The sequence below is a fragment of the Carlito syrichta genome, unplaced genomic scaffold (genome assembly GCF_000164805.1).
Source record: "Carlito syrichta isolate Samal-C Ts95f unplaced genomic scaffold, Tarsius_syrichta-2.0.1 Scaffold236936, whole genome shotgun sequence".
Classification (NCBI taxonomy): domain Eukaryota; kingdom Metazoa; phylum Chordata; class Mammalia; order Primates; family Tarsiidae; genus Carlito; species Carlito syrichta.
Genome location: NW_007181032.1, coordinates 23,713 through 37,505, shown reverse-complemented (window position 1 = coordinate 37,505; position 13,793 = coordinate 23,713). Strand labels below are relative to the sequence as shown.

The 13,793-nt window shown below is 38.1% G+C and overlaps 1 protein-coding gene across 1 annotated transcript in view; it reads right to left on the bottom strand.

The window, feature by feature from the left end:
- Positions 1-286, bottom strand: part of CEP120 (centrosomal protein 120) — a 75,752-nt gene extending 75,466 nt beyond the window's left edge. Inside the window, exon 1 of the mRNA XM_021709478.1 lies at positions 205-286. The gene's annotated coding sequence lies outside the window, so the exon portion shown is untranslated. The remainder of the gene's footprint in view (positions 1-204) is intronic.
- Between the last annotated feature and the right edge of the window lie 13,507 nt (positions 287-13,793).

Sequence of the window (13,793 nt, the reverse complement as noted above, 5' to 3'; positions counted from 1 at the left end):
GCTTTTCAAGCGCCCGGGCAGCCGCCGCGGCAGCGCCCTGCTTCCGCCTAGCAACCAAGGCCCGCAGGCCCCGTGCCCCGGGGAGGCTGGAGGACAAAGGGCGATAGAGACCAGGGCAGTCGAGGATAGAACGCCCCTCCACAAGCTTCGCCTCCCGCCCTTTTACGCTCAGTTCCAGAGCCCTAGGGATAACTCGTTCTTTACCTCACAGCGCCCCCTGCTAGCCGGACGGGAAAGGGCGGGCGATTTGTGGCGAAATAGTGCGCAGGCGCACGACTGCCGTAAACGCTTCCAGGAGCTGCGGAGCTCCCTCAGAGGAGTGTGAGTGTACCGTATTCTCTGCCTTATTTATGCCCCAGCCATAACCTGAGAAATATATTAGTGAGCATTAATAAAACAGCTCTGTTCAGGTACCCAGTGTCAACGCTTCTTTAAAAATTTAAATCACAGAAAAATAATGACTTGTGTCTGTACCCTAAAGTCCCTAAATCGTGCCCGCGGGGCACTTCAAACATGGACCTTGAAAACTAGTAGCATCATTACGGTAATGACTGTACCTGTTGGCGCTGACGTAAACTCTCCTAGAATCTCCTATTCCTCAGAAATTCCCCTATAACAAAAACATTATCACGTGGGCAGGGACTTTTAAAGGTATAGGTTAGTCTACCCTTTGACTACAAAGTTACTAATTAGCCATATCAAGACCAAAAATATAAATGCGCCTACCAACTCTTTCCTCTGAATGTTTCCCAAATTCAGATTTTATTTTAGAAAAGATTGGAACTCTTTTGGAGGTTGTCTAGCTTGAAACCTAAATAACCCAAGCAGTTGGAGCGATTGTGGATATTTTTAATAATAAGTTTTGTAATAATTCTGCTTGGAAAAACAAAATAAATCTAAATAATAGGAAGAAAAATAAAGCTGCAGAGATAGCGCTGGGTAGTGGACATAAGTCTGGTTTCTCCTGCTGCTTTCTTGTTCTGTAAACGTAGAGGTTGTTTTGAGAACAAATAATGTACTATTTCCGGGCCTGATTGTTGCCTTCTTCTTCACTTTGAGGGAAGCCAAGGAGGAAAGGAAAGGAGAAACATGGGCCCTAGGGCTAGTTTACTTCTAAGGCCCTTTCAGGTCCCCCCAAAGACTTCCCTGAAATAAGGCATTATTCCATATAAAATCAAAATAATGACCTACTTTGGATTCATCACTGAGCAATGCATTAGATTGTTGAAGATGTCAAACATATTGAAAATAGGCAGAATAGTATAATGAACCCTCAGATACTCAGAACCCAGCTACGACAATTATCAACTCAAGACCAACCATTTCCACTGTTACGTTATCTTGAAGTGATCCATCGCTAGACGTGATGGGGTCAATAAATCTTTAGAGGCACATAGAGACAGGTACCTCTAAAAGACAAAGACTTTTTAAAAAAATCTTAAAATAATAAATATTTAGCCACAATTTCATTATTACACCTAAAAAATTAACAGTAATTCCTTAATACCATCAAATATACCCTATTCAAATTTCTCTGGTTGTCTAATTTTTTTTCAGTTGGTTTGCTCAAATCAGGATCCAAACAAGTTCTGAAACACAATGTATTCAGTTGATTTGTCTCTTGTCTCTTTTAATCTATAGGTACCCATTCCTACTTTCTTTTCTTTGAACTTCTTTACTGAAGAACCCGGTCACATCCTGTAGAGCAGGGGTCCCCAAACCCTGGGCTGCGACCAACATCGTTCTGTGGGTCTCACAGCAGGAGGTGAGTAGAGGTTGAACAGATCTCCTCTTCCTGTCAGATCAGCAGGGACATTAGATTTTCATAAGATCGCAAAGGCTGTGTGATCCGGCATGGCAGGGAGCTAAGTTAGGTGCTCCTTATGAGAATCTAATGCCTGATTATCCCTTCTCCTCGGGGAAAAATTGTCTTCCACAAAACTGGTCCCTGTTGCCAAAAAGGCTGGGAAACGCAGGTGTAGAGTTTTACACAGCCTAAATTTTGTTGGTGCAATACCAGCATTGTCATTCAACATATCCTCTGTTGAGAAGTCCAATAAATATGTACACATCGACAGCACAAAGAAGAGTAGGAAACAAAGCAACAACAAGCAAGGTACAATGCTGTCAGTGGCACAAAATAGTACTTAGCATTAAATTCTAGACAAAGGGATGCCCAGGCAATGGGACCAAGTGTCTCCAATGGAAACAGTGCCCAAAAGATCAGGGTTTGGGATCTACTTCTGTCATTTATATGCTGATCAACTTAGACAAATCCCTTTACCACTTTGAGCCTCAGTATCAGCTGTAAAATAGTATACATGATTCCTTAATTCAAGATTTAAGTTTAATAAATGCCATTTAGTTATTATCTTTTTAAACGAACAATCTCAGTGAGACCTTAAGTAGTAACTGTAAAAGAACCAGGAACTGGACAATCTTCTTTCAGGTTCCTTCCCACTGTGGAAGCTTTTCTGTCTTTTTAATAAATCCTACTTTTTTCTCAAAAAAAGAACCAGGAACTGCCTGCCCATCAATATATTTTGTTTTGCTTCAGGGTATCCAGCAGTGTTTGAAACCTAGATTGTAAAAAAATCTTAAAAGCATTAAAATTAACTAAGAAACGTTTTCACATAGTTCTCTTTATTTAGATATCTCTCCCAAGCGATATTACTTCTAAAATCACCTCAGCATAACTATTTAAAAGCACTTTTTTATAGACTACAAAATTGATGATATGAAATTAGAAATGAAATTATAACCCCATCATTTATCTGTTATTCCACAATCTAATTTCCTTTCATATGGGATACTAAGCAGTGGTTACTTCAGTTCCAGCATAAATCATCACATTTTAGCATAAATTCATGAGAAAATATCTTATTATTAAGTTTATGAAGTACCAATTACTGTTCCAAAATAAGTAAATGCTAATAACGTATGAAATTTTTATCTGTTAGACAATGTGAGGGTCATTACACTAGAAGCACATAAGCACCACATAAATTCAAATGCCAGGTTTGATTAAAAGCTTGATTCTAAATTTATGAGTTTGTCAACCTAATAGCTAATCATATTAGGAAGCTTTCTGTTTCTATAAATTTCTACCAGAAAATGAGCAAAACAAAGCATTTTGACTCGTAAGCATTTCTTTTCTGTAGTCATTTTACATTCTGGAAAAACACTTTACTTTGTAATATTTCTTAATATTTTTTCTCCTTTCAACAACTTCTGTGGCCTACCACAGGAGGGATTATGAGCTGTATTCCCCTTCTTCAGCTCAGCTCCTTCCACCACACACACACACACACACACACACACACACACACACACACACACACACACACACAGTAAAATTTAAGGCAAGCTCCCAACATGTATAAAATTAGCACATCTATTGGATAACCGCTGTTATAAAAGCATGGTGCCAGACCTTGACCTTTCTAAGCATGGTGCTTAGAAAATAACCTTCATTCAGAAGAGGGAATGGGAGTGAAAACTGTCATTTATATTCATCAGTTAGTGCTAAAATGACTGGATCTTTTAATCCAGGATCTAATATAATTAAACTTGGCAATTAATTTAATCCCTCTCTTATCTGTCATAAAAGAGGCAGTATAGCCCAGCATCGAAGAGTCATACATCCCCGGATTTCAAGATTCATGACTTATTTATTAGCTTTGTGACTTAATCAAGTCACTTATCTCAGAACCTCAGTTTCTCCATCTGTAAAACAGGGAACAGTATTTACCTCACATGGTTTTTGTGAGTATTAAATGGCATCGCTTCTATGAGGGGCCTAGGCTATGATGAAATCCCTGAACGAGGTAGCTATTTTTATTTTTAGTGTGGAGGGATAACTTGGGATTATTTTGACTGCGTTCCCTTTTCTGGTTCTGGAATGGTAACCACATTCTTTATATTCCCTCACCTTGGCCTATACTTAATGTGCTAGGAGTAATATCCCCAAAATAGCTCCTCTCTCTCTGACTTCTGTGAAAGCCCACAATAGGGTGTCCCAAAGTCAAACAATCCTGCGCTCAGGCAGGTGCTGTCACTTAGTGAAGTGGGCTGGGCAGGGTCTGAGCAGAAATAGATCACACAACTTTCTCAAGGGGCAGCCCTGCTGTGCTCCAGCCGGTTATTGCCATGCAGTAAAAGACAGATTTTTGAACATTTCATAAGATAGATTATAGATTCAGTTTTTAAATACTGGTAATGAATTTCAGTTTAAAAACAAAAACACTGCTGGGCATGGTGGCTGAGGCCTGTAATCCTAGCACTTTGGAAGGCTGAGGCAGGAGGATTGCTTGAGCTCAGGAATTCGAGACCAGTTTGTGCAACGTCATGAGACTTTGTCTCTACAAAAAAATTTATTTAAAAAATTAACCATTGACTCATCAGGTTTGCTTTGAAAAGATGATACCATTGGTAGAGAGACCACATTCTAGAGCAGATATGTGAAAGGCCTTCATTTCAGAAATACGGGAAGGAACAGATGGTGAATGCAAGGATGCAAGACCCATCACTGTAACACTGTGACATGGAGTGACACTATGTGACATTGTGGGACTTTGACTCACCTATTGTGCAATAGCTGATATATGTCGATTTTTTTTTTCATCCAAAAAGCATTCTTTTGACACACTGAAGCCAATAGTGGAAGAAGAACTGGTGCCAGCCTACTCAGCTGTCTGGTGAAGAAATTCTCCAGACTTCTGGGTGAGTGTTTTGATCCCTAAAAGTCTGACCCCACTAAATGCTAACACAGAATTTTCAGTACTACAAGCTATCTTTGGCACTAGGGCTCTATTTAATGCTAATATTTCAAGTATGCCCTGAAGGTATAAAACTATCCCCCACTTCTCTGTATTTTAAGGAGCAAACTAGATAAATAAAAACCAACAACAGTATACAATAGTATCCCCTTCCCGCTAGTCCACCCCTTGAATTCAGAGGAAGGTTCTAAACATCTGTCTTGGGTTCAGAGAAAAGCTTCCCCAGCAGTAGTTAGCAAGGTTAGTTGCACCCGTTCATAAGGGATATAACAAAACTCTTATCCCTTGACAACTGCATAAACTATCAAAATATCCTTCCTAAATTATGGCATGTGTTTCTGCTGATAACATAGTACTTTATATTTGCATAAATGTGTACATCTCCAAGTAGATTCTAACAAGCGTAACAGCTAACAGGATGCTGAGTGGGGACTTTTATTTATCACTTTAGTGTCACCCGTGACTCAAAACATGACAAATAGGTGTTCTGTCCCCCTCATTCTAAAGAGGGCCCAAGGAAACTCAGGCCCACATCCTCTCCCAGGCTTGATAAGAGGAGACCACGCTGACTTTGCTGCCCAAAACCATTAGTCTTAGCACCCACTTAGCCTTGGATTCCTAGATGATGAGCAGAGGAATGGTGTGTTGATAAGCCTGAGGTACCCCCTTTCTGTTTAGAATATGGCAGTGCCTTCCTTCCCTTCCTCACCCCAGCCAAGTAAAAGGGAGTGGGTCCTAGGGGATGTCCCACAGAGATGGAAGGATTTGCTCATCAGCTGTTCAGCATGAACACTTGAGTAGTAAGAAGAGAGAAATAGAGACCGTGTGTGTGTGTGTGTGAGAGAGAGAGAGAGAGAGAGAGAGAGAGAGAGAGAGAGAAATTGAAATTGGTTGGCTGATTAGCAGCCTACAACCAGATTTTGTTGTGGCAAAAATGTGTGAGATTCCTGTGGATAAAAAGAATACCATAGCAGGTCACTTCTATTGAGTTCTTGGTGTCCAAGAAGACAAGCCATTAGGTAAGGAGACTGAAGCAGCACAATGTTGCAGCGTGTAGAATCCAAGATTGGAACTGTTCTGGTTTCAGAAGCAGTTGAGCAGGAATCAGAAGTGACTGAGTTATATAGGTCTCCCAGGATAGAATACATAGCACTGGGAAGCTCCTCCTCCACCCGCACCCCACATTATCCCTAGAAATAGCCCACACATGTGTCCCAGAAGACATTCTGCAATTAGCTGGGAGCCACTCAGAGGGCATCAGCGGCTGATGAATCTTGAATAAGAAAGAACAAGAGGCATGTGAGGATCACACCTGCTTTTAAGTTAAGAATATCCACAAGAGAGGAGAGAGAGTGAAAAACTCCCTCCTCCATCCAAGTCCCCTAGGTAGGAATTTGCTGGAATTGGATATGAGGTGAAATGTTTAAATTGGATCAAATCAAACTGAACTGATACTTAAATAGCTGGAGGTGATCAGAAAACTACGGGATCTAAACCATGTTGAGTTGCTGGGTTCTAAAAAAAGAAAAAATAATAAAGCCATGGAATCTGACTAAATTATCATTAAGGGATGGGAAAGGGAGACTCAGTGTAGCATAGTGAAAGCAGTATTTGGAGAAAAATGGAAATATTTCAAGCCTGTAGCCGACCCACGTTCAGATTGCTGAATAAACTAATTATATGCATTACCTCTTCTGAATAAAGCAGGGGTTTTACTGTCTTAACAGATGAGAAAATCTGAAATTGGATAACCTGGACAATTTGATAACAGTCAGAGCGCAGGTCTTCTGAGTTCTTGTTTTAAGCTATCCCAATGATTCTCACACTGTTGTACATATATACCCTGAGAACATGGAGGTGTGCCAGGAAACTGGAGTAGAAACAGTATATTATATTGTGGAGCAACGATGCTAATCAACAGTAAGAAATTAAAACAATGTTTTTGCATTAAAACAAATATGAGACTATATGGATACATTTGTGTGACTTAAAGATAAAACATAATACCCCAAATAAAATTGTCTTGGATTACATCTTCAGCCTTCACCCTACCCACACCATGCCCACGTTAACCCTCCTCTGCACTTAAGAGGTTGCTTTTTTTTTTGGTGCACCTTTGGGAAGCTCATCACCTATGTTCTTGAACCAGATTCACATTAAAAGCTGTTTGGAATAATGAAAGGGGGAGTGCAATGTCTAAAAGGAAGTAATGCCCTACTGCTATGTAATACTTCATGGGGTTGAAGAAAGTTTAACTTATTGTCCCAATTATATGTTAAGATCATTGTTATATTAATATAGCGAATGAAGTTCTTAGGAAGGTTCACTTTGATCGTCTAGTTACTCCACATGCATTTGGTTAGTGTTTAACTGAGAGGTACCCTTTCAATTGTTGAGTGTGATAATAGAATATTAGTAAGCTTTATAAATTGTTATGAATGTGAAATAGATTTTTTAAATCATAAAAATAGTTAATGTCCCAAATAAGAGTTGAATCCAAGGGGGAAAAAATAAAACAGTGATTTTTGACCAAGCACAGTTGGCTCATTTCCGTAATCCTAGCACTTTGGAAGGCTGAGGTTAGGGGATTGCTTGAGTCCAGGAGTTCGAGACCAGCCTAAGCAATACATTGAGACCTTGTCTCTACAAAAAAATTAAAAGAATTAGCGGGGTGTGCTGGTGCGTGCATGTAGTTCCAGCTACTCACGAGGCTAAGGCAGGATTGCCTGAGCCTACGTGGTTGAGGCTGCAGTGAGCTGTGATTATGCCCCTGCATTCCAGCCTGAGCAATAGAGTGAGACCCCTAACTCAAAAAAAGAAAAAAGAAACAGCAACAACAACAACAATAACAAAGCAGTGATTTTTTTTCATGTTTTTGGCTGAGAATCTATATTATCAACATTGACTGGCTTATCAACATTAACCAGAAATAATATAACCTTCCAAAAATTGGTAACGGTAAATTACAGTAAGTTATACAATTTGTCTATTTTAGTCATTACCATATTCCTAGTGCCTAGAAGTGTCTTGAATACATTTGTAGTAAAGACTCAGTAAGTTCTTGTTTAATAAATAAATTAAGCTAAATTTACAACAATGTTAGGCGATATTGTTGAAGACAATAATGAACATCTAATTAAACGCAGATCTTTCAGGTCCCCTCCCACTTGGGAGCTTTTTTTGTCTTCTTAATAAACTCCTGCTTTCTCACCTCAAATAAAAAAGTAGCTGTGAGATTGTCTTATTCAGACTATATGTGAAAAATCACCAGTCATCCTATGATACATTAAGAAAAATGTTGTAGTCTGTCTATTTGATTCCAGAAACTTTTCAATAATATGAAAATAAGGGTTTTTTTGGACCAGAGGAGAAGAGATCGATTTACAGTGATGATTTGGGACAAGACTCAAAGGTCAAGGCAACTATAAACAGATGATTTTGCAGGGATGTCAGGGGAAAGGGTAAGTAGTTTAACTCTGGAAAGCATGTCTGATCTACAAGTGTGAAAAGGAAAAAAAGGAAACACTGAAGAAAAGAAAGGAAGAGATGTAATATTAAATGCCTATGTTACACTGGTGTTTTCGTTTGCAGTACCATAAGAAGCCTGAAAAGCAAAGACGAATGCTCCATCAGGGAGTGAGGTGGGGACAAGAAAGGCAGACAGAAAGAAAAAGAAAAGGGAGAGAGGGAGAGGGAAACGGGGAGAGGTGACAACAAATCTAGACTTCTGCAGAACTTAAGCCAATACCAACTTATACGATGAGAGGTATTTTTGGAATATGTTTTTTGAAAGTCTGTATTTGTCAGTCAGCTCTGATAATTCTTATTTTTATAACATTTACACTGAATCAAGATATAGAATATTGTTTTGTCCACCATTCTAGGCAATGTGGAATATGAATACACAAAAATGTTGCCTATTCAGCGGGATAAAATTAAAAAGGTATTTTATTATTTGTTTGTTATTGTTTTCTTGTTTGGAATTTTAACAAAGTTTTGATGTGGTGCATCCCAAATCCTGTTTAAATCAATTAGTCATTATGCTGCTAGCACAAGTGCCAGTGAAGTACAATCTATTAATTAAGTTACATGAGATAGGGGACCTTCTTTGTTTGATCTCTATCCCTAGGGCCCACAATAGTGCTTGGCATACAGTAGGCATTCGATATAATATATGATGGATTTTAGCCAGTAGATGGACTCTAAACGTAACCAAACATGATATATTTAAGTAATATCCAAATATTAAATGGAATATTCATTTTTTTCAAAGCAAAATGTTATAATATCAGTTTGTTGTATTTAGCTAGTGGCTTTCTGCTTTTGTCAAACTTTTAGACTTCAGGGTTTTTTGTTTTTTTTTTAATGTAGAAATCAGAAGTTTTCAAGGACTTTCTCCTGTTTCTTAACTGGACAAAAATAGAATCACCAGGCACCATAAAATTCCCAGGAGTTTCTTCAGATTTCAAATACCCAAATCTACATTGCTGTCTATGTTTAAAAATTTACCTCTGAACGTACACAGGGGAATTGAATAAATTTATCACATATCTATTTTCAGTAGAGTTCTCTGGTGATTTTGTTTTTTAAATTAAAGTAAGCTTCTAAGTTTTAGGAAAACTGAGCAGATATTCCAGGGCTTGAGTTTGCTTCCATTTAAAAAGTATTAAATGGTATAACAAATGCATCTCAATAGACCCAATTGTCATCCCTTCCAGGTAGTAAACTTACCACTTCTAAGAGTAGAGCTTAGGGAGCACTCATCTTACATGTGTGGTCCGGTTTCTTTTCTTGTTCTTTCTTCTAATGTGTTTCTGCCTAGATCAATTAGCTTTCTTCCCACCCAACCTGGTTTTCATGACTGTGGGTTCCTAATGTTATCATTTTGATACAAAAAGGTGGAACTTCATAGCAGTTTGTTGCATTCATTAACTTTAAAACAATTTAAATCAAACATACTTTAACTTGATACCTGGTAGTGATTTTAAAAATTTATTCAGTGCATTTCTTTCTCTCCCCACCCCCCTCAAATAAATCAACCATGACTTTATTCAAAGGTAATAACATATCGAGATATGGTGTTTATTTCATTCAAAATTTTACCCATTGAGATATTTTGTTTACAAGCCCTCCTCCCCAAAACAAGGCATCCTTGGATTAAAAAGCTTTAGACTTTTAGAAGTAGAACCTGCAAATTAACTGTCATATTAACTGTCTAGACCTTATCAGATACAACCTTCCCTTCTAAAATCTCAAACATGAACCACTACACACAAAAAGAATAGTTAACTTAATACATTTTTTCTTAATTTAAGAGCTTTATCTTTTTATGCAGTCATTTCTTTTTGCTACTTTCTTGTGTCAGCAAAATAGAAATCAATTTAAATCTAGATGATCAATATGCAGCTAGCTTGAATACTTTATTTCCTCTGTGGCTACACACTGTTATAGTATGTAGAAAAGTATGAATCTAGCAAATTAAATATAAGTAAATAATGGAAGATGGATAGCAAAGTGCCTATGGATCTGTAGTCTGCAAAATAAATACTGCTGAGCTTAATGAAGAGAAAGTGGAAACCCCCAAATAAGCATGTTTGAAGGGCAGAATACTTTCTATCAAAATATAATGCAGGAGTTCCACAATTATTTTGGCATCCAAGCAATCTTCAGAAACATATACTTTCAATGCAGTTAAATTTCTCCTAGAAAATGATCATGTGATTACCCTGCATCTGTTTTTTTTTCGTCACCTCTTCTTCTCCTCATAACCTAAATGTACTGATTTCCCAGGCATACCAAACACAAAGTTACAAAATAATTTTACTTAAGGGGGGAAAGAAGAAACCCACCTCCATTTTATAGTTTTATTTCGATGTCTTAATTTTTATAATTTTTATGTTGTTATTTTTAAATACTTCAATAAATTTGAAGGAATGAATGATCTGAAAATACACCACTTTTAAAAACACAAGGATTATTTTCCTATGATACTATAAAGAGTTATTGAACTCTCTTTTCAATCTAATTCTTCAGCTTGATGATATGAAACATAAATTATTCAAAAAGAAATGTATTTTAATCATTCTTTATCAGCATTGATATTTTAAGATTAGATCCCAAGGACATTACAGGTAAAACATAGTTTAAGCACAAATCCTATTATTGAGATTTGCCTAAGATCATTGACATTTTGTGATCTCTAAAAGCCCTCATGTCTTATAACCTAACCATATTATGATGCTATATTTAATGGAAACTTTTATAATTAATATTTAAGATGCCATTTAAGGTAATTAACTTAAATCGATAGTTACGAAGCAACTTTTCTTTCCCTATTCATTCCAACTTATGAAATGAAACAGTTCACACAAAAATTATGATGCGATACACCTACATTTTGAAGAATGCTTCAACATTACATGCATTGTATCAGTATTAACATGCTTTCAGCTAAGAAGTGGAAAACTTTACCCCAACTGGCCTACAGAATAAGGACAAGTATGCCTTTGGTACTTTAGAAGTAGAAAGGGGTCTAGGGTTGATAGAGTCCCCTGTAAATCCCTCATTTGTGTCTTCCTTTCTGAGTTATTTCATTTTCAGGTCAGCTTCCCTGACTGTAACAGTCCTGGTCATTACAACAGCATGCAATCTCTACCAGAGAAAGAGGGGATGTCTCTTTTAGGGCCTTTCTTCTAACAGCAAGGAAATTTCTTTCTGAGCAGCAAGGAAATTTCTTTCTGAGGGCTCACATTGGCCCTCATAGTCATTTCTGAACTAACCTTGTGGTCAGGGAAAATGCCATAGTTGACTGACTTAGGCTCAGTTCCTAATCCAGTCATTGCTACAGTGGTTTGAGATTACCCTTAAACCTACCAGGTCTAGCTCTGAAGCTGAAGATGAAGTCATCTTCCCTGAAGTACATAAGGGTTGTGGAGACAAGAGGAAGAAAGTTAGGTACAGTTAGAAAGGAAGAAGAGGGAATGAAGGTTGGCTAGCACTAGCATTTAGCAAAATATAGTAAAGCTTTTTTTTTTAATAGGAAGTGGCCTGTGATGTTGATCTAAACATCTAATAAAAGGAAGCAAAATATTATAGAGCAATGTCTTAGTCCATTTGTGTTATTATAAAAGAATACCTGAGGCTGGGTAACTCATAAAGCAAAGAGATTTATTTGGCTCATGATTGTCCAGGCTGTATAAGAAGCATGGTGCCAATATCAGCTTCTGATGAGGGACTCAAGCTGTTTCCACTCATGGTGGAAGGTGAAGGGGAGTCAATGTGCAAAGATCACATGGTAAGAGAGGAAGCAAGAGAGAGAAAGAGGTTCTTTTTAACAACCAACTCTTGAGAAAAATAATAGAGCACGAACTCACTCCTTATTTCAAAGATGGCTCCAAGCCGTTTATGAGAGATCTACCCCCATGACCAAAACACCTCCCATCAGGCCCCATCTCTAACATTGGGGATCAAATTTGAACATGAGGTTTGGAAGGGACATCCAAACTATAGCAAGCAGTAATTATCAAAATAAGAGGACATCGGATGCATCCAAGAGCACACATTTTCATTTAAGTAAAATTCCCCTCCTCATTCTGATTTGCAACTGTGTGGTTCATATGGCATTCTCCCATTGAAAAGTATTTATTGGCCGAGTTCGGTGGCTCAGCCTGTAATTGCAGCACTTTGGGAGGCCGAGGCAAGTGGATTGCCTGAGCCTGCAGGTTCTAGACAAACTCAGGCAACTTGGCGAGACCTCCTCTCTACAATAAATAGAAAATTAGCTGGGCGTGGTAATGCGTGCCCGCAGTTCCGGCTACTTGGAAGGCTGAGGCATAAGGATCGCTGGAGCCCAGCAGGTCGAGGCTGTGTTGGCTGGGAACATGCCACTGCCCTCCAGCGTGGGTGACGGAGTGAGACTGCAACTCAAAAAAAGAAAGAAAGAAAAGTAGTTATTTTTAGAAGTCATGTTGGATCGAACGATGGGGTTAACAAGATTGAGAACCACTGCCATAGAAAAACCTCATAATGTGAGGTATCAAGATAAATTGTTATAAAGGAATAAAATAATGTGTCTGGTAATTGATATTTTGGCATGGTATCAGCCTCTTTTCACTTGATGTTTTGGTTTCACAAATCTTGTGATAAAAACTATTGTTTTATTTATCACTTAAAGGACAAAAATATTTTGGCTTACCTAGTACTAAGAAAATCAGCTGAACCTGTTGTGTTTTGTTGACCTTGAATCACACCTAAGGTAATTTCTCTTGGTAGGGAATGGTTTAGAGCTAACTAAAGCACTGCTATGTTTTTTTCTCAGCAGAGAGCAAAAGGAATTTCTCAAAAAAGCTCTGGCCTACAGTAGGCACAATTTTAAGTAGTGTAGACTTCATCTTGGAAACACTGAAATAGAACTTTTCTTTAGCATAAACTCTATTTTAAATGTAATATACTTTTTTTCAATTTCAAACAAAATATAAATACAATGCAGAAAATTATAAAGAATAAGTTTTAAGAACCTTCAGACTCCCTCAAGATAAAGAACCGCCAGGTGCAGTGACTCAAGCCTGTAATCCCAGCACTTTGGGAGGCCAAGGCAAGAGGATTGCCTGAGCCCAGGAGTTCGAGACCAGCCTGGGCAACTTGGTGAGACCTCGTCTCTACAATAAAATAAAAAAAAAATAGCCAGGCATGGTGGTGTGCGCCAGCAGTTCCAGCTACTTGGAAGGCTAAGGCAGAAGAATTGCCTGAGCCCAGCAGGTAGAGGCTGCAGTGTCCATAAGCATGCCACTGCACTCCAGCCAGCCTGGGTGATGGAGTGAGACTCTGACTCAAAAAAAAAAAAGAAAAGATAAAAAAACCACTAATAACATTATGACATAGTCTTCCAATTATATATGAGAGAAGTATATACATATACAATATCGTTAAAAATTAGTGATTTTATCAGAAATGCTGTTTCTTTTTTTCTTTTTTTTTTTTTTGAGTTGGAGTCTCACTCTGTCGCCCAGACTGGAG